This window comes from Ranitomeya variabilis, chromosome 4 (assembly GCF_051348905.1).
Source record: "Ranitomeya variabilis isolate aRanVar5 chromosome 4, aRanVar5.hap1, whole genome shotgun sequence".
Lineage (NCBI taxonomy): Eukaryota > Metazoa > Chordata > Amphibia > Anura > Dendrobatidae > Ranitomeya > Ranitomeya variabilis.
The window spans coordinates 306727632-306755520 of NC_135235.1; positions in this window are offsets into that span (position 1 = coordinate 306727632).

A 27889-nucleotide genomic window follows, 5' to 3' on the forward strand; every position below is an offset into this window, starting at 1 on the left:
CACATGACCTGATTCTTCAGGCTTAAGTAGATCCTGTTCGTGACGCCAAGTCTGCGGCGCCCCCGCACCGCCGCAGGGCCGAGGGGTACCCGGAGCCGGGCCTCTAGTTCTCAGTCTCGGGGTTGTCACGGTGGCTAGACCCGGTCCGTGGCCCTGTCCGTCAGTGGGTGACGTCCGGTGTAATAGGTGGTAGTAATGGTAGCGATGGAGCGGTGCAGTTGTGGGGTGTAAGTCGCGGTAAATAACGAGGACACCAGGTTGCAGTCTCTTTACCTCTTTACTGGAGATCTCTGAGTCCTCAGTCCGGAACACGGTTCACCAGGCTACGCAAGTCCGGCCGGTCCAATGGCACCTCCAGAGTTCTCCTCTCAGGTGGAAATCTGTGCCTTCCTTCTAGCGCTATGTGTTGTAGTCCTTCCCTGCTGTGCTCACGGAAAGTAACCCCACAACGGTTGTGTCTGTTTCTTAAGTTCCCTCACAACTCGATTTGATGTTCCTCTGTAATCCACCCCTTCCCTGTATTCAGGTTGGAATGGCACCCGTTTGTCAGGTAGGCCTGGAGTTCTTCCGGGACCCTAGAGTCGCCCCTCTCCCGCAATTGCCCCCCAAGACTTCATAGGTGATATGTGGTAGACAGCCCGCCTGAGACCGACTGTCCTGCCGCTGTTTGGAGTATGGCTTGAAGCTGTATTCTAATCCACTCCCTCGGCGTTCCGGCCACCGGTATTGCGCCTCAGCAGGGTGCTGCCTCTTTCAACAAAACCCCTGCTGGTATTCTCCTTCTGCTTGATCTCGTTTCTCACTCAGCACAATCTATCTCGCTTCTAGTCCTTTCTTGAGTCCCGCCGCTTCCAGGAGCCTGCGCGGACCCGTTACTTTCTTTCAATGCCAAGCCTCTGCCAGGATCCCACCCCTGGCAGAGACCCTACAGTCTCTTCCTTCACAACACCCCCTGCCACAGGGTGTTGCTCCGTTCAATCCCGTCAGCGTTCTCTCTAACTTCCTGCCTGACCCCCAGTTTACCCACTATGGTGGGGAGTGGCCTAATGAATAGCACCCTTAGCTCCCCCCGGAGGCCCAGCTGTGAAACATATTGGTGTCTGTGATACCTGATTGGAGGAACTCCTTCGGTGCCATCGAACGTACCATGGCTCCCCTTAGCGGCGAAGCCACAGCACTGCAACGACCAGGACTCTGGGGCGCTGCATGTACATCCGGCAACCGCAGGAATAAAAAACAGATTATGAAATAATTGCAGTCTGCAGCATCAGACTCCATCCCTAACATGGAAGTCAGATGGTGCAAGTTGTGCCAAATGACACACAGAACTGCACACCTAGTGCAAAATCGTCCAGGTAATTTGGACACGTATGCCACTCCTTCACATGGCCGTGTGTGAATTAGGCCAGGAAAACATAACGATCCTGTGCACACAAGATGCAAGAGGTTCATTTTAATAGACAGATCCTGGTTATTACCTATCCAGCTCCCCCAACTTATGAAGCCATTCTCCTCATCTCGTTTCCTTACATCTTCCCCAAAAAATGAAGGCCTGCCATGGGTAGGAATACATCCTCAGTGAGTGTCCTGTGTTTTTTGAATTCCACCCTACTATTTTATTCTACGATGGAGCTCAAGGGAAAACAGGAGACAGAGGACTTAACGGACAGAAAGGTAAGATCACGTCATGTAGACTGCTAAATAGTGATGGGCGAGCGTGCATCAGGGTGCTCGAGATGCTCGTTACTCGGCGAGTATTTTTTGAATGCTCGAACAGAAGCTCGAGTCCTCGCCCCGCATGTTTGTCACTTTGTAGACAGCCAATAAAGATGCTTCAGAGCCATCTTGGTTGTGGTGTGGCATTACTGTGATTGGCTGGCCGCATAGCGTCATCAGGTCTATATAAGACCCATGACCAGGGCCGTATTTGGTGTTCTTGCTGCCCTACGTACTCTATGTCATGACGCCCCCTACTGATAAGTCAGACTAAAAGTGCCCATATCTTTAGCTATTAGTTAAAGTCTCTCATACACACCAGACTAATGTCAGCCACACTCGCCGGTATCACCGGGTTTGGATTACAGTCTAAGGGACAAGCGTATGAGAAATCACCTGGGTTTCATCCAAAAAACTTGGACAATTTTCGTCGGATTTTAATCTATGCGCCATCCGTGTGTTCATCTTTTATGTCCGTGTGCAATCCACTTTTATAGAACTTCTTTACAACACATCCATGATCACATACAGTTTCCTAGGTTTCCATGTGGGATCAAATTTTTTTCTCGCACCCAAAGACTTCAGTGTGTGAGTCTCATCCGAGACTCAGTAGAAAGTAGTGCCTGCTGAGCTTTTATTCATGGACAGTCGGAGCGAAAAAAAAAAATCGTTCAACTGAACAACCCTAATGCATAACATTGCTCAGTGCAGTGTCCATTTGCAATCTGATCACAAATCAGGACAGCAAGAGGCCCCTGTAATGCTCGTCTGCATAAGCCCTAAAGGTACCTTCACACTAAACGACGCTGCAGCGATAGCGACAACGATGCCGATCGCTGCAGCGTCGCTGTTTGGTCACTGGAGAGCTGTCACACAGGCAGCTCTCCAGCGACCAACGATGCCGAGGTCCCCGGGTAACCAGGGTAAACATCGGGTTACTAAGCGCAGGGCCGCGCTTAGTAACCCGATGTTTGCCCTGGGGTTACCATTGTAAATGTAAAAAAAACAAACAGTACATACTCACCTTCTGCTATCTGTCACACGTCCCTCGCCGTCTGCTTCCCGCACTGACTGTGAGTGCCGGCCGTAAGGTGACGTCACTGCTGTGCTCTGCTTTCACTTTACGGCCAGCGCTCACAGTCAGTGCGGGAAGCAGACGGCGAGGGACGTGTGACAGATAGCAGAAGGTGAGTATGTACTGTTTGTTTTTTTTACATTTACAATGGTAACCAGGGTAAACATCGGGTTACTAAGCGCGGCCCTGCGCTTAGTAACCCGATATTTACCCTGGTTACCACTGTAAAACATCGCTGGCATCGTTGCTTTGGCTGTCAAACACGACGATACACGCCGATCTGACGACCAAATAAAGTTCTGAACTTTCAGCAACGACCAGCGATATCACAGCAGGATCCTGATCGCTGCTGCGTGTCAAACACAACGATATCGCTAGCCAGGACGCTGCAACGTCACGGATCGCTGTCGTTATCGTTGTAAAGTCGCTTAGTGTGAAGGTACCTTAAGGCCACATTCACACATCCATTGTGAGAGATAAAAACCAAGAGAAACAGACCAATGTTTCCTCAGGTGTCATCCTAGTTATACCTATTTGCTTCTGTGTGTGAAGGAGTCCATGCTTCCAAGGCAAAAAAAATCTTCGAAAGATCACGATTTTACTCAAGTTTATCACTAAGCAACAAATCCGTGATGAAAAACGGAAGCAAATATGAAGCCTCCGATCTGCATCTGTGTCTCACGGATCCCCATAGACCTGAGTGACCGAGTCTGATCAGCCAATAGTATCAGATTAAGAACTGTTCTGAGTTACAGGGATCTCACTACCAGATCTATGGATGTAGCAATGTGTGAATATGTGAGAGGGGCCAAGGCCGTAGTCGTGGCCCGCAATGATAGCTGCTGGACACACCCTGGCCACCTGACACATACATACACTTTACCATTTGCAGCGTACCTGCTGTAACATCTTCTGCACGATCAGGGCCCCCTCTGGTCTGTTGTGGGTTCACTCCTGCTGGGTCCACAAAAAGAGAGACAGAGTCCAGTTTTAACTTATATCAGAACACTTTACTTGAATTCTTTCACAGTAAGTCCAGTTCAGTTACAGCAATTTCAAAGGGAACGTCACATTACACATCCTTATCTATTTCTGTGCTTTTCGCTACTTCTTCTAGAATGCTCCCGGGTCGTACCGTTTTTTCTGTTACTGCAGCGCTCCTTCTGTCCAGCTTTACTACCTTTAGGAATTCCCCTGTCTGTTTCTCCCCAGACATAAAGGCATCTGCCCACGTAGTAAACTGACACATCTTGGTGATGCTCTGCATTCCACTGTTGCTGTTTTCTTCAGTTCCCAAGCCCTGGGTGTCAGGACTCCCAGCTTCAAACGTTACGAGGCCCACTGTGTTGCCCAGGCTCTAAGGCCATACTACTTACTGTCTTACCAACAGTTGGAACCTCCTAAGTTAACTGTTTCCTAACCTAATCTATGTGTGCTAAAATACCCCCACCCACATAGCCCTACAACCACCACATATGTACCGCCACATATGTACCCCCAACCACATAGCCCTGCAACCCCCATATGTACCCCCAACCACATAGCCCTACAACCCTCATATGTATCCCCATCCACATAGCCCTGCAACCCCCATATGTACCACCACATATGTACCCCCACCCACATAGCCCTGCAACCCTCATATGTACCCCCACATATGTCCCCCTACCACATAGCCCTGCAACCCCCGTATATGTACCCCCACCCACATAACCGTGCAACCCCCACCCACATAGCCCTGCAACCCCCACATATGTACCCCCACCCACATAGCCCTACAACCCCCATATGTACCCCCACCCACATAGCCCTACAACCCCCATATGTACCCCAACCTCATAGCCCTGCAACCCCCACAAATGTACCCCCACCCACATAGCCCTGCAACCCCCACATATGTACCCCCACCCACATAGCCCTGCAAACCCACCCACATAGCCCTGCAAACCCACCCACATAGCCCTGCAACCCCCACATATGTACCCCCCACCCACATAGCCATACAACCCACATATGTACCCCCACCCACATAGCCCTACAACCCTCATATATACCCCCACATAGCCCTGCAACCCCCCATATATACTTGGAAGAAGCTGAATTGGCGAAACGGTGCTCGTCGGGCGCAGGGTCTGACACAATCCTCCTCAATACTGCACTCCTTCTTAGGACCCATTTTCAGGTAACTCATAACACCATTACAAGTGGACTTTGTACACAGTTTCACTTTCTTTAACCCTTTCTTGCCTTATAGTGGTCTTTTTAGGAACAGCTGAATGAGGTATCCCATTAATGTTACTATAGTCCATTTCCAATATTGAGCGTCTGTATACACTACCTGCTATTATGTGATTGCACCTATGCTTAGGACATTGTCTGAAAAGAGTTGCAGAAAAGAGGATGTCTAAATAAGCATTAAATTACCGGTATATGCAGTCAAAATTTGCATCTTTTAGTTTGTATCATTCCCTGATTATTTTGGAGGTACTGTATTCCATCTTGTCCCTGTCTTTTAAATGTTTTTTTTTAAATTATATTCCAATAAAGAATTTCTTTTATTCACTTTCTAGTCACTTCCACCTTTATTAGGTATATAATGTAATATACTGATATTTGAAGTGCTTTCTTGCTGCCTATAAAAATAGGATTATGGGATTAATTAGCCCCACATACATATCCCTGCAACCCATATGTACTCCCACCCACATAGCCCTGCAACCCCAACATATGTACCTCCACCCACATAGCCCTGCAACCCCCACATATGTTCCCCCACCCACATAGCCCTGCAACCCCCACATATGTACCCCACACCCACATAGCCCTGCCACCCCCACATACATAGCCCTGCAACCCCATATGTACCCCCACCCACATAGCCCTGCAACTCCCATATATGTACCCCCACCCACATAGCCCTGTAACCCCCCATATATGTACCCCCACCCACTTAGCCCTGCAACCCCCATCCACATGAAACCACCACCCACCCCATACATACCCCCACATAGTCCATACCCTCCCATATGTTCCTCCCACATATATCCCTGAACCCAGTAACACAATATGCATAGAGATACATTGGATATATAACAATGTATTTCTATGAACTCTGTATACTGAGGTGAAGAAAAATATTTTTCTTTCATATAAAAGTAGTAAAAATAATAATGACCAATTATGAAAATATAACGTTATTCATATATTTGCTTTTTCTCCTATGTTAAGCACCCACTGGGACTTGAATTCTCGTCTCCACATCCATAGGACATTGCTCTACCACTGAGCCACAGCTTATATTGAGAGTCTGGAGAGAATTTAGTCATCTTGACCTCTATTGAACCCAGTAACACAAGATACATAGAGATACATTGGATATATAACAATGTATTTCTATGGTCCCTGTTTACTGAGGTGAAGAAAAATATATATTTTGATGAGAGCTGGGTGAGAATTTGGTCATCTTGACCTCTGCTGCAGGCAGTGAACCCAGTCACACAATATACATATCCATAGAGATACATAAGATATATAACATTCTGAGTTACAGGGATCTTACTACCAGATCTATGGTTCACATTCATAGGCTGTTGCTCTGCCACTGAGCCATAGCACCCACATAGCCCTGCAACACACATATGTACCCCCACTCACATAGCCCTGCAAACCCCATATGTACCCCAACATTTGTACCCCCTACCACATTGCCCTGCAACCCCCATATGTAACCTCACTCACACAGCCCTGCAACTTCCACCCACATCTTGCAACCCCCATCGCAAACCCCATATGTGCACCCCACACATAGCCCTGCAACCCCCATATGTACCCCCAGCCACAAAGCCCTGCAACCCCCATATGTACCCCACCCACAAAGCCCTGCAACCCACATTTGTACCCCCACCCACATAGCCTTGCAACCCCCATATGCAACCCCACCCACATAGCTCTGCAACCCCCATATGTACCCCACCCACAAAGCTCTGCAACCCACATTTGTACCCCCACCCACATAGCCTTGCAACCCCCATATGCAACCCCATCCACATAGCCTTGCAACCCCCATATATGTACCCCTATCCACATAGCCCTGCAACCCCCATATGTACCCCCACCCACATAGCACTTCAACCCCCACCACACTGCCCTGCAACCTCCTATGTACCCCCACCCACATAGCCCTGCAATCCCCATATGTACCCCCATATGCAAACTCACCCACATAGCCCTGCAACCCCCATAAGTACCCTGTTGTGATTCGGTTATTTGGCTCCCCCAGTGGTCGCTTGTGGTACTGGTGTCTTTGAGCTTTTCACCTGTTTCTATCAGGATGTGGGAGTTTCCTATTTAGCCTTGTTCCTCAGTCATTCCAATGCCGGCCATCAATGTAACCAGAGTCTTTCTGTTGCATGTACCTGCTCCCAGTCTGCTGACCAGCTAAGTTGGACATTTCTGTCCTTTGTCTATTTTTGTATTTTTTGTCCAGTTTGCACTTATGTGATTCTCTGCAGCTGGAAGCTCTTGTGGGCTGAAATTGCCACTCCGGTGCCATGAGTTGGCACATGAGTTTAAGGTAATTTCAGGATGGTATTTGATAGGGTTTTGTAGCTGACTGCGAAGTCCACTATTGTATCCTTCTGCTATCTAGTTAGTGGGCCTCGCTGTGCTAAATCTGCTTTCATACTACGTTTGTCTTTTCATCTTAACTCACCGTTATTATATGTGGGGGGCTACTATCTCCTGTGGGGGATTTTCCTCTGGAGGCAAGCCAGGACTGTGTTTCATCTACTAGGGGTAGTTAGCTCTCCGGCTGGTGCGAGACGTCTAGCGAAAACGTAGGTACGTTCCCTGGCTACTATTAGTTGTGTGTATAGGTTTAGCATCGCAATAGGAAACTCCCACATCCTGATAGAAACAGGTGAAAAGCTCAAAGACACCAGTACCACAAGCGACCACTGGGGGAGCCAAATAACCGAATCACAACAGTACCCCCACCCGCACATAGTCCATACCCTCCCATATGTACCTCCCATACATTGCTTGATATTTTTCACGGCTTACGGACACAGCCCCCATTGTAAATCTATGGGGCCGCAAAAACAACGGAAGGTTGTTTTTGCGGTGCGCCGTAACTTCCGGTTTTGAGGACCGGCATTTTTTTTTCCCAATACTTTTGCTATAGTATAGGGAACCTGAAAAACGACAATCCGCAAGTTTTTTGCGGTCCGATATTGCTGCAGACCTTGAAAACTGCAGCGATACGGCCCGAAAAAAAGGCTCACAATAACGGGCCGCAAAAAAGGCTCACAATAACGGGCCGCAAAAAAGGCTCACAATAACGGGCCGCAAAAAACCCGGTAAGTGTAAAAGTAGCCTAAACGTACTGCAGTAAAAACAATAATGACCAATTATAAAAATATAATTTTACTTATCTGTTTGCTTTTTCTCCTGTGTTCAGGGACTCCACTAGGACTTGAACTCATGTCTCCACACCACAGACTAAATGCTAGCACAGGCTTCCAGTATCTGTTGTTTCAGATTCTGCACATCTCGTATTTGCACAGCATAGCCAATTGCCTTACGATACGAGATGTGCAGCATCTGAAACAACGGATACTGGAAGCCTGTGCCAGCATTTCTTCTGCGGTGTTGCTATCAGTGAGTCAAGAGTGGGAGAAGAGGGTTGCATTGACAATCCAACACAATGGGCAGCACTTTGAACACATTTTATAAGTGGTCATAAACTTGTAAATAACTCATGAAAGAATAAAGTTACGTTAAAACCAAGCACACCATTGTTTTTATTGTGAAATTCTCAATAAGTTTGAGGTGTCACATGACCGTCTTCCCACTGAAAAAAATAAAGTTGGATCCAAAATGGCCAACTTCAAAATGCGTCGACATTGCATCGATAACCTATCCTAGGGAAAGGTCAATAGACAAGTAGCAGGGAACACCTTTAATGATCATGTCTAAATTTTCAGACGCTAAATCTTAGGCTTATTGCTCAAGTTCTCAAAGTGTTAGTTGAGAACACTATAATAATACTAAAACTAACTGAAACAAAGTTTTCTATTGAGAGCCCAGAAATAAATAAATACAATTTTATGATGTGATTTTACTACAGACACAGCAGCCTCAATCATGTGTAGACTTAAACTCCTGTTGTGGTCAATGGGAAGTTTAGTAGAAACCAGTTGGAACAGATGCTGCTGAGTTTATAGATTACGGACATCCTGTGCCAATCTGGTTGCAGAGATATGGAGATGTTTGAGTTCTTCGGATGTATCCACAGTCTTTTTGCCACCACACTTTCCTGTACATCAGGAAGTATCTGTGGGTGGTGGGGTGCCGGTGAAATGGCCGTCTGTTCATAACTCTGTAAAGTACTGTAAGTTTTTCATGTTATAGTATACAGCTGCCCTTACATTAAATCTATTCTGTTCTATGACCCCTGCAAACTTTGGGCACTTTCTAGATTAATAACAACATTATTTTTATATATATATACTGTACATATTGAAAAAAAACTTCTGCTGCAGGCAGGCGCCAGCCGTGGCACCCGTGCTGCAGCATAATCGCATATGTTCTGTGTATATTAGGGTTGAGCGAAACGGGTCGATCATTTTCAAAAGTCGCCGACTTTTGGCTAAGTCGGCGTCTCATGAAACCCGATCCGACCCCTGTGCTTGTCGGCCATGCGGTACGCGACTTTCGCGCCAAAGTCGCGTTTCAATGACGCGAAAAGCGCCATTTCTCAGCCAATGAAGGTGAACGCAGAGTGTGGGCAGCGTGATGACATAGATCCTGGTCCCCACCATCTTAGAGAAGGGCACTGCAGTGATTGGCTTGCTGTCTGCGGCGTCACAGGGGCTATAAAGGGGCGTTCCCGCCGACCGCCATCTTACTGCTGCTGATCTGAGCTTAGGGACAGGTTGCTGCCGCTTCGTCAGAAGCAGGGAGAGCGTTAGGCAGGGTCCACTAACCACCAAACCGCTTGTGCTGCAGCGATTTCCACTGTCCAACACCACCTTCGGTGTGCAGGGACTGTGGAAGCTATTTTTTTTTTTTTTTCCCCTCAGCGCTGTAGCTCATTGGGCTGCCCTAGAAGGCTCCGTGATAGCTGTATTGCTGTGTGTACGCCACTGTGGAAACCAACTGCTTTTTTCAAAGCACATATCCTCTTGTTCCTTCCTTTCTGCACAGCTATCTTTTTTGTTTGTCCACACTTTTTATTTAATTTGTGCATCAGTCCACTCCTATTGCTGCCTGCCATACCTGGCTTACATTACTGCAGGGAGATAGTAATTGTAGGACAGTTTTTTTTTTTTTTTTTTGTTTTTTTTTTGTGGGAGATTAAGATTGGCATTTCTGCTACAGTGCCATCCCTGTGTGTGCCATCTCTCACTGAGTGGGCCATAGAAAGCCTATTTATTTTTTCCGTGATTTGTGTTCTAAAATCTACCTCAACACAAAAACACTACATCAATCAGTGGGAGAAAAATATTGGCCTCAGTCAGGGCTTGTGTGCCACTGCTGTGTGTGCTATCTCTCATTCAGTGGGCTATAGCAAGCCTATTTTTTTTTTTTTTTTTTAATATTATTTGGTTTCTAAAGTCTCCCTGAAAAAAAAAAAAAACCTAAAAAAACAGTGGGAGAGTAATATTGCCCTTTCAGCTTGTGTGCCAGTCTTGACTCCTGGGTGTGCCACCTCTCTCCCTCTCATTCAGTGGGCCATAGAAAGCCTATTTATTTTTTTTTTTAAATATTATTGGGTTTCTAAAGTCTCCCTGAAAAAACAAAAAATACATAAAAAAACAGTGGGAGAGTAATATTGCCCTTTCAGCTTGTGTGCCAGTCTTGACTCCTGGGTGTGCCACCTCTCTCCCTTTCATTCAGTGGGCCATAGAAAGCCTATTTATTTTTTCCGTGATTTGTGTTCTAAATTCTACCTCAACACAAAAACACTACATCAATCAGTGGGAGAAAAATATTGGCCTCAGTCAGGGCTTGTGTGCCACTGCTGTGTGTGCTATCTCTCATTCAGTGGGCTATAGCAAGCCTATTTTTTTTTTTTTTTTTTTTTTTAATATTATTTGGTTTCTAAAGTCTCCCTGAAAAAAAAAAAAAACCCTAAAAAAACAGTGGGAGAGTAATATTGCCCTTTCAGCTTGTGTGCCAGTCTTGACTCCTGGGTGTGCCACCTCTCTCCCTCTCATTCAGTGGGCCATAGAAAGCCTATTTATTTATTTTTTTTAATATTATTTGGTTTCTAATTCTCCCTGAAAAAAAAAAAAAAACCTAAAAAAACAGTGGGAGAATAATATTGCCCTTTCAGCTTGTGTGCCAGTCTTGACTCCTGGGTGTGCCACCTCTCTCCCTCTCATTCAGTGGGCCATAGAAAGCCTATTTATTTATTTTTTTAAATATTATTGGGTTTCTAAAGTCTCCCTGAAAAAACAAAAAATACATAAAAAAACAGTGGGAGAGTAATATTGCCCTTTCAGCTTGTGTGCCAGTCTTGACTCCTGGGTGTGCCACCTCTCTCCCTTTCATTCAGTGGGCCATAGAAAGCCTATTTATTTTTTTTTTTTAATATTATTTGGTTTCTAAAGTCTCCCTGAAAAAAAAAAAAAAAACCTAAAAAAACAGTGGGAGAGTAATATTGCCCTTTCAGCTTGTGTGCCAGTCTTGACTCCTGGGTGTGCCACCTCTCTCCCTCTCATTCAGTGGGCCATAGAAAGCCTATTTATTTTTTTTTTTTAATATTATTTGGTTTCTAATTCTCCCTGAAAAAAAAAAAAAAACCTAAAAAAACAGTGGGAGAATAATATTGCCCTTTCAGCTTGTGTGCCAGTCTTGACTCCTGGGTGTGCCACCTCTCTCCCTCTCATTCAGTGGGCCATAGAAAGCCTATTTATTTTTTTTTTAAAATATTATTGGGTTTCTAAAGTCTCCCTGAAAAAACAAAAAATACATAAAAAAACAGTGGGAGAGTAATATTGCCCTTTCAGCTTGTGTGCCAGTCTTGACTCCTGGGTGTGCCACCTCTCTCCCTTTCATTCAGTGGGCCATAGAAAGCCTATTTATTTTTTCCGTGATTTGTGTTCTAAATTCTACCTCAACACAAAAACACTACATCAATCAGTGGGAGAAAAATATTGGCCTCAGTCAGGGCTTGTGTGCCACTGCTGTGTGTGCTATCTCTCATTCAGTGGGCTATAGCAAGCCTATTTTTTTTTTTTATTTTTTTTTTTTTAATATTATTTGGTTTCTAAAGTCTCCCTGAAAAAAAAAAAAAAACCTAAAAAAACAGTGGGAGAGTAATATTGCCCTTTCAGCTTGTGTGCCAGTCTTGACTCCTGGGTGTGCCACCTCTCTCCCTCTCATTCAGTGGGCCATAGAAAGCCTATTTATTTTTTTTTTTTAATATTATTTGGTTTCTAATTCTCCCTGAAAAAAAAAAAAAAAAACCTAAAAAAACAGTGGGAGAATAATATTGCCCTTTCAGCTTGTGTGCCAGTCTTGACTCCTGGGTGTGCCACCTCTCTCCCTCTCATTCAGTGGGCCATAGAAAGCCTATTTATTTTTTTTTTTAAATATTATTGGGTTTCTAAAGTCTCCCTGAAAAAACAAAAAATACATAAAAAAACAGTGGGAGAGTAATATTGCCCTTTCAGCTTGTGTGCCAGTCTTGACTCCTGGGTGTGCCACCTCTCTCCCTTTCATTCAGTGGGCCATAGAAAGCCTATTTATTTTTTCCGTGATTTGTGTTCTAAATTCTACCTCAACACAAAAACACTACATCAATCAGTGGGAGAAAAATATTGGCCTCAGTCAGGGCTTGTGTGCCACTGCTGTGTGTGCTATCTCTCATTCAGTGGGCTATAGCAAGCCTATTTTTTTTTTTTTTTTTTTTTTTTTTAATATTATTTGGTTTCTAAAGTCTCCCTGAAAAAAAAAAAAAACCTAAAAAAACAGTGGGAGAGTAATATTGCCCTTTCAGCTTGTGTGCCAGTCTTGACTCCTGGGTGTGCCACCTCTCTCCCTCTCATTCAGTGGGCCATAGAAAGCCTTTTTTTTTTTGGGTTTTTTTAATATTATTTGGCTTCTAAAGTCTCCCTGAAAAAAACAAAAAAAACATAAAAAACAGTGGGAGAGTAATATTGCCCTTTCAGCTTGTGCGCCAGTCTTGACTCCTGGTTGTGCCACCTCTCTCTCTCTAATTGTGGGCCATAGAAAGCCTTTTTTTTTTTTTTTTTTTAATATTATTTGGTTTCTAAAGTCTCCCTGAGAAAAAAAAAAAAATAAATTAGGTGGGAGATTAATATTGACATTAGTGCTTGAGTGACAGTCCTGCGTGTGTGTCATCTCTGTGATTTTGTGCCACAGAAAACAGAGTGTGTAACATTGTGCCTGATTTTCCTTGTGGTCTCACCAACCTGTTAAGGGATATTGAAATCATACTGAAGTTATAGCTCACCGTGTAAGTTGTTTGACAGCAACAAATAAAGTTACTTTGGTTAAGATTTTAAAACAATGAGGAAGTCTGGTGCAAGAGGTCGTCGTGGGCGTTCATTGTCAGCTGGTAATGATGGTAGTGGTAGTGGAGCATCAGGTGGTCGTGGGGATAAAAATATTCCACCTAAGTCTGGAGCTGTGGAGCCAGTTTCGTCGTCAGGCTACACAAGGCCTCGAACGCTCTCTTTTCTGGGAGTAGGAAAACCGCTTTTAAAGGCGGAGCAGCAACAGCAAGTTTTGGCTTACATTGCAGACTCAGCCTCTAGCTCTTTTGCCTCCTCTTCCGAAACTGGTAAATGTAAAAGCAGCGCGTCGCTTGTGGATGTTCACGGTCAGGGACAAGTCGCTTCCTTGTCCTCCTCAGCAAAAACTACAACAAGAGAGAAGGATGCAGCAGGCGACACAACGGGTCACTCCATGGAGCTCTTTACACATACCGTCCCTGGCTTAGAAAGTGAAACATTTAACAGGCCATGCCCATTACAAGTATATTCTGACATGGAGTGCACTGATGCACAGCCACAGCCAGAGTACTATGCTGCTCCTTTGACTCAGACCACCACATTGCCCTCTCAGGGTACAGATCCACAATCAGACCCTGATGAGACTATGTTGCCCCGCCACGAACGCTATACCACCGACCGACACAGTGACACAGACGAAGTTGCACACGAGCTCGAAGAGGAGGTAATAGATGACCCAGTTATTGACCCCGATTGGCAGCCATTGGGGGAACAGGGTGCAGGCGGCAGTAGTTCAGAAGCGGAGGTGGAGGAGGGGCCGCAGCAGGCATCAACATCGCAACAGGTTCCATCTGCCGGGCCCGTATCTGGACCAAAACGCGTGTCAAAGCCAAAACCTGTTGGAGCACAGCGTTGCCATCCGGTTAAAGCTCAGTCTGCAATCCCTGAAAAGGGATCCGAGTCTAGGAAGAGTGCAGTCTGGCATTTTTTTAAACAACATCCAACTGATCAGCGCAAAGTCATCTGTCAAAAATGTTCAACTAGCTTAAGCAGAGGTCAGAATCTGAAAAGTCTAAATACTAGTTGCATGCATAGACACTTAACCACCATGCATTTTCAAGCCTGGACTAACTACCAAACGTCCCTCAAGGTTGTAGCACCCTCGGCCAATGAAGCTAGTCAGCAACGCAACATCCCTTCCGTCACTGTAAGGCCACCATTTTCCGCACCACCGGCAGTATCTGTGCAGGTTTCTTTGCCAGCCAAAAGCAGTCAGGGTCAGGGAATCACCAGTTTTGTAGGAGGAAATATTGCATCTAGGGCACCGGCGGAAACAATACCGTCTCCAACCGTCTCTCAGTCTGCCATGTACACCGGCACACCCGAAAGTTCCACGATCTCCAGCTCTCCAGTCCAGCTCACCCTACCTACCTCACCTCTAACTCTGGTTAGAAAAAGGAAGTACTTATCCTCGCATCCGCGTACACAGGGTTTTAACGCCCACATAGCTAGACTAATCTCGTTAGAGATGATGCCCTACCGGTTAGTTGAAAGCGAAGCTTTCAAAGCCCTGATGGAGTACGCTGAACCACGATACGAGCTACCCAGTCGACACTTTTTTTCCAGAAAAGCCATCCCAGCCCTGCACCAGCATGTTAAACAGCGCATCGTCCATGCACTCAGGCAATCTGTGAGTACAAAGGTGCACCTGACTACAGATGCATGGACCAGTAGGCATGGCCAGGGACGTTATGTGTCCATCACGGCACACTGGGTGAATGTGGTGGATGCAGGGTCCACAGGCGACATCAATTTAGGGACAGTTGTGCCTAGCCCACGGTCTAGGAAACAGTTGGCTGTAGGCGTTCGCACCCCCTCCTCCTCCTCCTCCTCGTCCTCCTGCAGAAGCTACAGCTCTTCCACAGAACGCAGTCTGCCAACCACTCCATCGGCAGATGACACTGTTGCACACCAGTTGTCCCATTATGGGCCAGCTACTGCCAAGCGTCAGCAGGCTGTATTGGCTATGAAGTGCTTGGGCGACAATAGACACACCGCGGAAGTTCTGTCCGAGTTCTTGCAACAAGAAACGCAGTCGTGGCTGGGCACAGTAGATCTTGAGGCAGGCAAGGTAGTGAGTGATAACGGAAGGAATTTCATGGCTGCCATCTCCCTTTCCCAACTGAAACACATTCCTTGCCTGGCTCACACCTTAAACCTGGTGGTGCAGTGCTTATTGAAAACTTATCCTGGGTTCTCCGACCTGCTCCTCAAAGTGCGTGCACTTTGCTCACATATCCGACGTTCGCCTGTACACGCCAGCCGTATGCAGACCTATCAGCGGTCTTTGAACCTTCCCCAGCATCGCCTAATCATAGACGTTGCAACAAGGTGGAACTCAACACTGCACATGCTTCAGAGACTGTGCGAACAGAGGCGTGCTGTTATTTATTTGTGGGAGGATACACGGGCAGGCAGTAGGATGGCAGACATGGAGTTGTCAGGTGTGCAGTGGTCTAAGATACAAGACATGTGTCAAGTCCTTCAGTGCTTTGAGGAATGCACACGGCTGGTTAGTGCAGACAACGCCGTAATAAGCATGAGCATCCCCCTAATGCGTCTGCTGATGCAAAGTTTGACGCACATAAAGGAGCAGGCGTCTGCACCAGAGGAAGAGGAAAGCCTTGATGACAGTCAGCCATTGTCTGGTCAGGGCAGTGTACAGGACGAGGTAGCGGGCGAAGAGGAGGTGGAGGACGAGGAGGATGATGGGGATGAGTATATTTTTAATGCCGAACCTTTCCCGGGGGCACAGGAATTTGGTTGCGTGTCACGGCCGGGTTCTGGTTTTTTGAGGGACACAAGTGACGTAGATTTGCCTGCAACTGCCCCTCAACCAATCACAACCGGAGATTTGACAACTGGAACTTTGGCCCACATGGCGGATTATGCCTTACGTATCCTAAAAAGGGACACACGCATTACGAAAATGATGAACGATGACGATTACTGGTTGGCCTGCCTCCTTGATCCACGCTATAAAGGCAAATTGCAAAATATTATGCCACATGAGAACTTGGAACTAATATTAGCAACCAAACAATCAACTCTTGTTGACCGTTTGCTTCAGGCATTCCCAGCACACAGCGCACGTGATCGTTCTCACACGAGCTCCAGGGGGCAGCAGACTAGGAGTGTTAGGGGTGCACACATCAGAAGTGGCGTTGGACAGAGGGGTTTTCTGACCAGGTTGTGGAGTGATTTTGCTATGACCGCAGACAGGACAGGTACTGCTGCATCAATTGAAAGTGACAGGAGACAACATTTGTCCAGTATGGTTACTAACTATTTTTCATCCCTTATCGATGTTCTCCCTCAACCGTCATTCCCATTTGATTACTGGGCCTCCAAATTAGACACCTGGCCAGAATTGGCAGAATATGCATTGCAGGAGCTTGCTTGCCCGGCAGCAAGTGTCCTATCAGAAAGAGTATTCAGTGCTGCAGGTTCAATATTAACCGAAAAAAGGACTCGTCTGGCTACCCAAAATGTTGACGATCTAACATTCATTAAAATGAACCACAACTGGATTTCGAAATCTTTTGCCCCACCTTGCCCGGCCGACACCTAGCTTTCCTATGAAAAGCTCTTGCCTGTGAATTACTTTTCTAATGTCTAATTTGCTGCAGCTGATTGTACAGCATACGACATGTTTACACCTCCCTAAATGGCAAAACTCCCCACACGGGGCCGTGGTATCGCGACTTGGCGCAAGCACCCGTGAGACTGCTGTTTGTCTGAAGTGGTGGGTGTGCTCGCTTTTGGTTGACGGCATTGCTACTGGGTCCCTCATAGTACAATGTAGTGTCTCTGGCGGTGGTGGTGCGCACCCAACGTCAGACACACCGTTGTAACATGAGGGGCCCTGGGGCGGTCCCGCCGGCCTCAAGAGAGTTCCCCCCTACCCCAGCTCAAAATGTGCTCTACCACGTGCAAAATTATGTCGCACAGCTCCACCAATCTTTAGTCTATTCGCTGACATCATTCAATGTCTGGCACTGACAATACAAATTTGTAGACATCTATGATGCAACTTAAAGTAGTCTGTGTCTGTGTCCTATATTGGCACCATTAAATAGTTACTGCCAAATTACTATGTCAGAAACTCAGTAGATGAGCCCACCCCTGTACCTAAGTATGCCACCTTTTTTTTTTGTTTTGGTTGTTTTGCGAGACATTAACATCTATTTATATTTTGGGAGTACTGGGACAGACACTCCTTGCACTACTCCTCCACTCACCACCAAGCTGCCTGTGTATCCATGTAACCGCTGTAAAACTGCCATGAGCCTATTGTTTGTTATTTTAGGCCTTTGATAGCCTGTCTGCGGCCCCTACTTGCAATACTCCTCCACTGACCACCAAGCTGCCTGCCCGTGTATCCATGTAACCGCTGTAAAACTGCCATGAGCCTATTGTTTGTTATTTTAGGCCTTTGATAGCCTGTCTGCGGTCCCTACTTTAAATACTCCTCCACTGACCACCAAGCTGCCTGCCCGTGTATCCATGTAACCGCTGTGAAACTGCCATGAGCCTATTGTTTGTTATGTTAGGCCTTTGATAGCCTGTCTGCGGTCCCTACTTTAAATACTCCTCCACTGACCAGACCACTGCTGCCCGTGTACCCCTGGAACCAATTATAAAGTGCCTACAGCCAGCCCATTTTCTTATGTTAGGCCTTTGAAGCCTGTCTGCGGTCCCTACTTTAAATACTCCTCCACTCACCACCACCAAGCTGCCTGCCCGTGTATCCATGTAACCGCTGTGAAACTGCCATGAGCCTATTGTTTGTTATGTTAGGCCTTTGATAGCCTGTCTGCGGTCCCTACTTTAAATACTCCTCCACTGACCAGACCACTGCTGCCCGTGTACCCCTGGAACCAATTATAAAGTGCCTACAGCCAGCCCATTTTCTTATGTTAGGCCTTTGAAGCCTGTCTGCGGTCCCTACTTTAAATACTCCTCCACTGACCACCAAGCTGCCTGCCCGTGTATCCATGTAACCGCTGTAAAACTGCCATGAGCCTATTGTTTGTTATTTTAGGCCTTTGATAGCCTGTCTGCGGTCCCTACTTTAAATACTCCTCCACTGACCACCAAGCTGCCTGCCCGTGTATCCATGTAACCGCTGTAAAACTGCCATGAGCCTATTGTTTGTTATTTTAGGCCTTTGATAGCCTGTCTGCGGTCCCTACTTTAAATACTCCTCCACTGACCACCAAGCTGCCTGCCCGTGTATCCATGTAACCGCTGTAAAACTGCCATGAGCCTATTGTTTGTTATTTTAGGCCTTTGATAGCCTGTCTGCGGCCCCAACTTGCAATACTCCTCCACTGACCACCAAGCTGCCTGCCCGTGTATCCATGTAACCGCTGTAAAACTGCCATGAGCCTATTGTTTGTTATTTTAGGCCTTTGATAGCCTGTCTGCGGTCCCTACTTTAAATACTCCTCCACTGACCAGACCACTGCTGCCCGTGTACCCCTGGAACCAATTATAAAGTGCCTACAGCCAGCCCATTTTCTTATGTTAGGCCTTTGAAGCCTGTCTGCGGTCCCTACTTTAAATACTCCTCCACTCACCACCACCAAGCTGCCTGCCCGTGTATCCATGTAACCGCTGTGAAACTGCCATGAGCCTATTGTTTGTTATTTTAGGCCTTTGATAGCCTGTCTGCGGCCCCTACTTGCAATACTCCTCCACTGACCACAATGCTGCCTGGAGTGCCTGCCTGTGTATCCATGTAACCGATGTAAAACTGCCATGACTGCCTACTGTTTGTTATTTTAGGCCTTTGATAGCCTGTCTGCAGCCCCTACTTGCAATACTCCTCCACTGACCACACCAATGCTGCCCGTGTACCCCTGGAACCTATTTAAAAGTTCATAGAGCCTAGTTATATATTTTATTTACTATTAATAAGGCCATGATGGACTACGCTGTACCACGCTACAAGCTAACCAGTCGACACTTCTTTTGCGAGAAAAGCCATCCCAACCCTCCACCAGCATGTAGAAGACCGCATTGTCCATGCACTCTGGCAATCTGTGAGTACAAAGGTGCACCTGACAACAGACGCATGGACCTGTAGGCATGGCCACGGAAGATTACGTGTCCATTACGGCGCAATGGGTTAATGTGGTGGATGCATGGTCCACAGGGGACAGCCTACTAAGTCTGTCTGCAGTCCCTAATTCAAATTGTCCTCCACTGTCTAAATCGGAACTTCCACCTTCTGGCTTTCGGCCTATAGTATCAGAAATTAAACTGCATTTGGCCTTCAACTTTGGTTAGGGCCTACTAACGGCTTCTGCCCCTCCCTGGTGTTGCCCTCAACTAAATAAAGCTGAGCTTCAACCTTCTGCTCCAAATTACCATTTTGAAAAATGCAATAGGCTTTTCAGGCCTACTAAAGGTGTCTGTCTGTGTGCCCCTGCCTGGTGTTGCCCTCAACTAAATAAAGCTGAGCTTCAACCTTCTGCTCCAAATTACCATTTTGAAAAATGCAATAGGCTTTTCAGGCCTACTAAAGGTGTCTGTCTGTGTGCCCCTCCCTGGTGTTGTCCTCAACTAAATAAAGCTGAGCTTCAACCTTCCGGCTCTCATTATGTGGTTTTAAAAAAAAAAATGGTGGTTAGGGCCTACTAACGGCTTCTGCCCCTCCCTGGTGTTGTCCTCAACTAAATAAAGCTGAGCTTCAACCTTCCGGCTCTCATTATGTGGTTTTAAAAAAAAAAATGGTGGTTAGGGCCTACTAACGGCTTCTGCCCCTCCCTGGTGTTGCCCTCAACTAAATAAAGCTGAGCTTCAACCTTCTGCTCCAAATTACCATTTTGAAAAATGCAATAGGCTTTTCAGGCCTACAAAAGGTGTCTGTCTGTGTGCCCCTCCCTGGTGTTGTCCTCAACTAAATAAAGCTGAGCTTCAACCTTCCGGCTCTCATTATGTGGTTTTAAAAAAAAAAATGGTGGTTAGGGCCTACTAACGGCTTATGCCCCTCCCTGGTGTTGTCCTCAACTAAATAAAGCTGAGCTTCAACCTTCCGGCTCTCATTATGTGGTTTTAAAAAAAAAAATGGTGGTTAGGGCCTACTAACGGCTTCTGCCCCTCCCTGGTGTTGCCCTCAACTAAATAAAGCTGAGCTTCAACCTTCTGCTCCAAATTACCATTTTGAAAAATGCAATAGGCTTTTCAGGCCTACAAAAGGTGTCTGTCTGTGTGCCCCTCCCTGGTGTTGTCCTCAACTAAATAAAGCTGAGCTTCAACCTTCCGGCTCTCATTATGTGGTTTTAAAAAAAAAAATGGTGGTTAGGGCCTACTAACGGCTTCTGCCCCTCCCTGGTGTTGTCCTCAACTAAATAAAGCTGAGCTTCAACCTTCCGGCTCTCATTATGTGGTTTTAAAAAAAAAAATGGTGGTTAGGGCCTACTAACGGCTTCTGCCCCTCCCTGGTGTTGCCCTCAACTAAATAAAGCTGAGCTTCAACCTTCTGCTCCAAATTACCATTTTGAAAAATGCAATAGGCTTTTCAGGCCTACAAAAGGTGTCTGTCTGTGTGCCCCTCCCTGGTGTTGTCCTCAACTAAATAAAGCTGAGCTTCAACCTTCCGGCTCTCATTATGTGGTTTTAAAAAAAAAAATGGTGGTTAGGGCCTACTAACGGCTTCTGCCCCTCCCTGGTGTTGCCCTCAACTAAATAAAGCTGAGCTTCAACCTTCTGCTCCAAATTACCATTTTGAAAAATGCAATAGGCTTTTCAGGCCTACTAAAGGTGTCTGTCTGTGTGCCCCTCCCTGGTGTTGTCCTCAACTAAATAAAGCTGAGCTTCAACCTTCCGGCTCTCATTATGTGGTTTTAAAAAAAAAAATGGTGGTTAGGGCCTACTAACGGCTTCTGCCCCTCCCTGGTGTTGTCCTCAACTAAATAAAGCTGAGCTTCAACCTTCCGGCTCTCATTATGTGGTTTTAAAAAAAAAAATGGTGGTTAGGGCCTACTAACGGCTTCTGCCCCTCCCTGGTGTTGCCCTCAACTAAATAAAGCTGAGCTTCAACCTTCTGCTCCAAATTACCATTTTGAAAAATGCAATAGGCTTTTCAGGCCTACTAAAGGTGTCTGTCTGTGTGCCCCTCCCTGGTGTTGTCCTCAACTAAATAAAGCTGAGCTTCAACCTTCCGGCTCTCATTATGTGGTTTTAAAAAAAAAAATGGTGGTTAGGGCCTACTAACGGCTTCTGCCCCTCCCTGGTGTTGTCCTCAACTAAATAAAGCTGAGCTTCAACCTTCCGGCTCTCATTATGTGGTTTTAAAAAAAAAAATGGTGGTTAGGGCCTACTAACGGCTTCTGCCCCTCCCTGGTGTTGCCCTCAACTAAATAAAGCTGAGCTTCAACCTTCTGCTCCAAATTACCATTTTGAAAAATGCAATAGGCTTTTCAGGCCTACTAAAGGTGTCTGTCTGTGTGCCCCTCCCTGGTGTTGTCCTCAACTAAATAAAGCTGAGCTTCAACCTTCCGGCTCTCATTATGTGGTTTTAAAAAAAAAAAATGGTGGTTAGGGCCTACTAACGGCTTCTGCCCCTCCCTGGTGTTGCCCTCAACTAAATAAAGCTGAGCTTCAACCTTCTGCTCCAAATTACCATTTTGAAAAATGCAATAGGCTTTTCAGGCCTACTAAAGGTGTCTGTCTGTGTGCCCCTCCCTGGTGTTGTCCTCAACTAAATAAAGCTGAGCTTCAACCTTCCGGCTCTCATTATGTGGTTTTAAAAAAAAAAATGGTGGTTAGGGCCTACTAACGGCTTCTGCCCCTCCCTGGTGTTGCCCTCAACTAAATAAAGCTGAGCTTCAACCTTCTGCTCCAAATTACCATTTTGAAAAATGCAATAGGCTTTTCAGGCCTACTAAAGGTGTCTGTCTGTGTGCCCCTCCCTGGTGTTGTCCTCAACTAAATAAAGCTGAGCTTCAACCTTCCGGCTCTCATTATGTGGTTTTAAAAAAAAAAATGGTGGTTAGGGCCTACTAACGGCTTCTGCCCCTCCCTGGTGTTGTCCTCAACTAAATAAAGCTGAGCTTCAACCTTCCGGCTCTCATTATGTGGTTTTAAAAAAAAAAATGGTGGTTAGGGCCTACTAACGGCTTCTGCCCCTCCCTGGTGTTGCCCTCAACTAAATAAAGCTGAGCTTCAACCTTCTGCTCCAAATTACCATTTTGAAAAATGCAATAGGCTTTTCAGGCCTACTAAAGGTGTCTGTCTGTGTGCCCCTCCCTGGTGTTGTCCTCAACTAAATAAAGCTGAGCTTCAACCTTCCGGCTCTCATTATGTGGTTTTAAAAAAAAAAATGGTGGTTAGGGCCTACTAACGGCTTCTGCCCCTCCCTGGTGTTGTCCTCAACTAAATAAAGCTGAGCTTCAACCTTCCGGCTCTCATTATGTGGTTTTAAAAAAAAAAATGGTGGTTAGGGCCTACTAACGGCTTCTGCCCCTCCCTGGTGTTGCCCTCAACTAAATAAAGCTGAGCTTCAACCTTCTGCTCCAAATTACCATTTTGAAAAATGCAATAGGCTTTTCAGGCCTACTAAAGGTGTCTGTCTGTGTGCCCCTCCCTGGTGTTGTCCTCAACTAAATAAAGCTGAGCTTCAACCTTCCGGCTCTCATTATGTGGTTTTAAAAAAAAAAAAATGGTGGTTAGGGCCTACTAACGGCTTCTGCCCCTCCCTGGTGTTGCCCTCAACTAAATAAAGCTGAGCTTCAACCTTCTGCTCCAAATTACCATTTTGAAAATTGCAATAGGCTTTTCAGGCCTACTAAAGGTGTCTGTCTGTGTGCCCCTCCCTGGTGTTGTCCTCAACTAAATAAAGCTGAGCTTCAACCTTCCGGCTCTCATTATGTGGTTTTAAAAAAAAAAATGGTGGTTAGGGCCTACTAACGGCTTCTGCCCCTCCCTGGTGTTGCCCTCAACTAAATAAAGCTGAGCTTCAACCTTCCGGCTCTCATTATGTGGTTTTAAAAAAAAAAATGGTGGTTAGGGCCTACTAACGGCTTCTGCCCCTCCCTGGTGTTGCCCTCAACTAAATAAAGCTGAGCTTCAACCTTCTGCTCCAAATTACCATTTTGAAAAATGCAATAGGCTTTTCAGGCCTACTAAAGGTGTCTGTCTGTGTGCCCCTCCCTGGTGTTGTCCTCAACTAAATAAAGCTGAGCTTCAACCTTCTGGCTCTCATTAAGTGGTTTTAAAAAAAAAATGGTGGTTAGGGCCTACTAACGGCTTCTGCCCCTCCCTGGTGTTGCCCTCAACTAAATAAAGCTGAGCTTCAACCTTCTGCTCCAAATTACCATTTTGAAAAATGCAATAGGCTTTTCCGGCCTACTAAAGGTGTCTGTCTGTGTGCCCCTGCCTGGTGTTGCCCTCAACTAAATAAAGCTGAGCTTCAACCTTCTGCTCCAAATTACCATTTTAAAAAATGCAATAGGCTTTTCCGGCCTACTAAAGGTGTCTGCCCCTCCCTGGTGTTGTCCTCAACTGAACAAAGCTGAGCTTCCACATTCTGGCTTTCGCCCTATACTATCAGATATTAAACTGCATTTGGCCTACTAGTGTGGTTAGGCCCTTGAAACAGTGTCTGCTGCTCTTGGGTTTGCTACTCCACTGAACAAAGCAATGCCGCCTGTTTAGTCCTGTTACCAATTTTGAACTGCATGTAGCCTACTTTATTCTTTGGCCCTATATCTGTTTCCTCCTCATCCTGCCCATTGCCCAGCCACTGCTAAATGAGTCTGCTGGTACATTGACCTAGACCACTACATTCCCCTTGTACTCTACACAGCCAGAATCTGTCCCTGCTGAAAGTAAGGTTCCCCTTCCCGCATGTTATACCACCTTACACAGGGACAAAGAGGAAGGTGCAGATGAAAGTGCAGGTTCCTTCATCAGGTGGGGGGGCATACTCGTTGGCGACGTCACTGGCACAGGGCCCCTCAGAGTACGCAAAAGTGTCGCTGCTGGTGGGAGGCGCCCCCGCCATGCAAACACACCGCCGTACTTTGAGGGGCCCTGTGCCAGTGGCAATGCGAACGAGTGGGCCCCCCCCCCCGCTTGCTCAGGATCACAGCACTTGCAACTTTTAAATACTTACCTTTCCCTGCAACACCGCCGTGACGTAGTCCGCATTTCCTGGGCCCACGAAAAACTTGAGCCAGCCCTACTCCCCCCACAACTTTCCCCCAATTCCCTATGCCCAACTATTATTATACAGTTAATTAAGATTGGCAAGCTTCAGAAACAAGAATGGATGTTTTTGGCATTAAAATGGGCACTGTAGGTGTTTTCCTGGCCTCCACTCACTGCCGACTATGCTTCCCCATTGACTTGCATTGGGTTTCGTGTTTCGGTCGATCCCCGACTTTTAGCGATAATCGGCCGACTGCACTCGACTCGACTCTGGACAAAATCGGGTTTCCCAAAACCCTACTCGATTTTAAAAAAATGAAAGTCGCTCAACCCTAGTGTATATCATTAATACGTTTGACGTTATCCTGATATTACAACAAAATTATCCATTTGAAAATGGCGCCCGCCGCGCCTGCGCAGTAGCAGCTATCGGTGTTTATAGAGGTGATCCAAAAGCTGCTACTGTGCAGGCGCCGGCGGTGCCATCTTGCTAGAGAAAAAAATATTCCTCCTACAAGATGGCGGCGCCTGCGCATGCGCAGTACCAGCTGTCGGATCACCTCTATATACACCGATAGCTGCTACTGTGCAGGCACGGCAGGTGCCATTTTCAAATGTTTTTTATTTTTGGGAATATCAGGATAACGTCAAATGTATTAATTATATACACATGCGATTATGCTACAGCGCGGGTGCCACGGCTGGCGCCTGCCTGCGGAAGTTTTTTTTTTTTTTCTCAATATGTATATATAATATTCATTATGCTAACTAGGGGGCAGGTCAGTGAGGGATCAGAAACCTGTCAGAAGCCATACACATGAATACCTAATCAGAGCACCACATCAAGACCCCTCACAGACCACCCCGGAGCACGAGCATATCATTAACTCAGAACTGAAAATAAAAATTACACAACAACCACAAGACAGATTTCATCACCCATTGTAATCAGTATAACGGCGCCGATCTGACACTGTCTGTAGGTTACTGTGGACAATCCTGCTGACAGGTTCCCTTTAAGGAACAACATCCTTATGTGGGAAGATGTATATCATTACATTTGCTTTCTTCAACTAAAGGCCCCGTCTCACATAGCGAGATCGCTAGCGAGATCGCTGCTGAGTCACTAGTTTTGTGACGCAACAGCGACCTCAGTAGCGATCTCGCTATGTGTGACACGTACCAGCGATCAGGCCCCTGCTGTGAGATCGCTGGTCGTGTCGGAATGGCCTGGACCTTTTTTTGGTCGTTGAGGTCCCGCTGACAGCGCTGAATCGGTGTGTGTGACACCGATCCAGCGATGTCTTCACTGGTAACCAGGGTAAACATCGGGTTACTAAGCGCAGGGCCGCGCTTAGTAACCCGATGTTTACCCTGGTTACCAGCGTAAATGTAAAAAATAACAAACAGTACATACTCGCCTTCTGATGTCCGTCAGGTCCCTTGCCGTCTGCTTCCTGCTCTGAGTGCCGCCGTACAGTGAGAGCACAGCAGTGACGTCACCGCTGCGCTCTGCTCTCACTGTACGGCACTCAGAGCAGGAAGCAGAAAGCAAGGGACCTGACGGACATCAGAAGGCAAGTATGTACTGTTTGTTATTTTTTACATTTACGCTGGTAACCAGGGTAAACATCGGGTTACTAAGCGCGGCCCTGCGCTTAGTAACCCGATGTTTACCCTGGTTACCCGGGTGCTGCAGGGGGACTTCGGCATCGTTGAAGACAGTTTCAACGATGCCGAAGTCGTTCCCCTGATCGTTGGTCGCTGGAGAGAGCTGTCTGTGTGACAGCTCCCCAGCGACCACACAACGACTTACCAACGATCACGGCCAGGTCATATCGCTGGTCGTGATCGTTGGTAAATCGCTATGTGAGACGGGGCCTTAAGAGTGAGCAGGAAAAGATGCTACACAGGGGCTGACTGGCCCAGGTGGCAAAGAGGCAAATGCCCCCCGGGCCACTCCCCCAGCAGCTGTTCAGGGCCGGCTGCCTGGTGGTGGCTACAGCCACACAGCAAATTGTGCGCAGCCATGTCCGCTGTACTGTGATGCGGTCGGCAGCAGAGACAGCCGCATCACAGTTAGCGCACACGTCTGTGCTGGGGCTGGGAGCTATGCTTGGCTGTCACCTTGATGGCTGCACAGCTTCTGCTCCCTTCATGTTCTCTATACTTCCAGATTAGGTGTCGAACATGCGCGATGGCATCATCACGCACGCGCCGACATGTCCCGAAAGCTAGAAGCAGAGAGGTGCTGCAGGGGAGCGACTGGTGAGGTAAGTATGAAAAACTTTTTTGTTTTTTTTATAAAATAAATTTAATGGTGGGTAACTGCAAGTGATTAAGTGGGGGGGGTGTAAGGAGACTGCACATGATGGAATTTGGGGGTTAAAGGAGACTGCACATAATGGTGTGAGGGGGTAAGTGGGGCTGCACATGATGAAGGGGGAGTGGGGCTGCACATGATGAAGGGGGAGTGGGGCTGTTCATGATGAAGGGGGAGTGGGGCTGTACATGATGAAGGGGGAGTAGGGCTGCACATGATGAAAGGGGAGTGGGGCTGGACTTGATGAAGTTTAGTGGATAAAGGAGACTGCACATGATGACGTGGGGAGAGTGGGGCTGTACATGGTGGAATGGGGCCGCACATGATGATGTGGGGGTAAGGGGGATTGCGCATGATGAAGGGAAAGTGGGGCTGCACATGAAGTGGGGGGTAAGGGGGACTGCACATGATGAAGTCGGAGGGAGTAAGGGGGACTGCACATGATGAAGTGGTGGTAAGGTGAACTACACATGAAGTGGGGGTAATGGTGACTGCACATGATAAAGTGAGGGGTAAGATGGACTGCACATGAAGTAGGGGGTAAGGGTGACTGCACATGATGAAGTGGGTGGGTAATGGGGACTGCACATGATGAAGTGGGGGAAGGGGACTGCAAGACTGCACATGATGGAGAGTGCCTGAGGTGGGACTGCTCATGATTAAATGGAAGGGGGATAGGGGGCTGCAAATGATGAAGGGGCACTGCAGGTGAAGCGAGGGGGTGATAGGGGACTGAAATGAATGAAGTAAGGGGACTTCAAATTAAAGTGGGGGGACTGCAAATGATGAATTCAGTGTGAGGGACAGGGGACAGCAATGTAATTGAAGGTGGGGGTGGGGAGAGCAAATGATCATTGAAGAGGGGGTGGGGAGAGCAAATGATCATTGAAGTTTGGGTGGGGAGAGCAAATGATGATCTAGGGGAAGAACAAATAATGAATTTTAAGGGTGGGGGAGTAAATGATGTATTGAATGTGGGGTAGAGCAGTTGATAATGAATAGAGGGTGGGAGAGAAAGACATGACAATGAATTGGAGAGAGGGGCATGTAACTATACTGAATCGGGGTTAG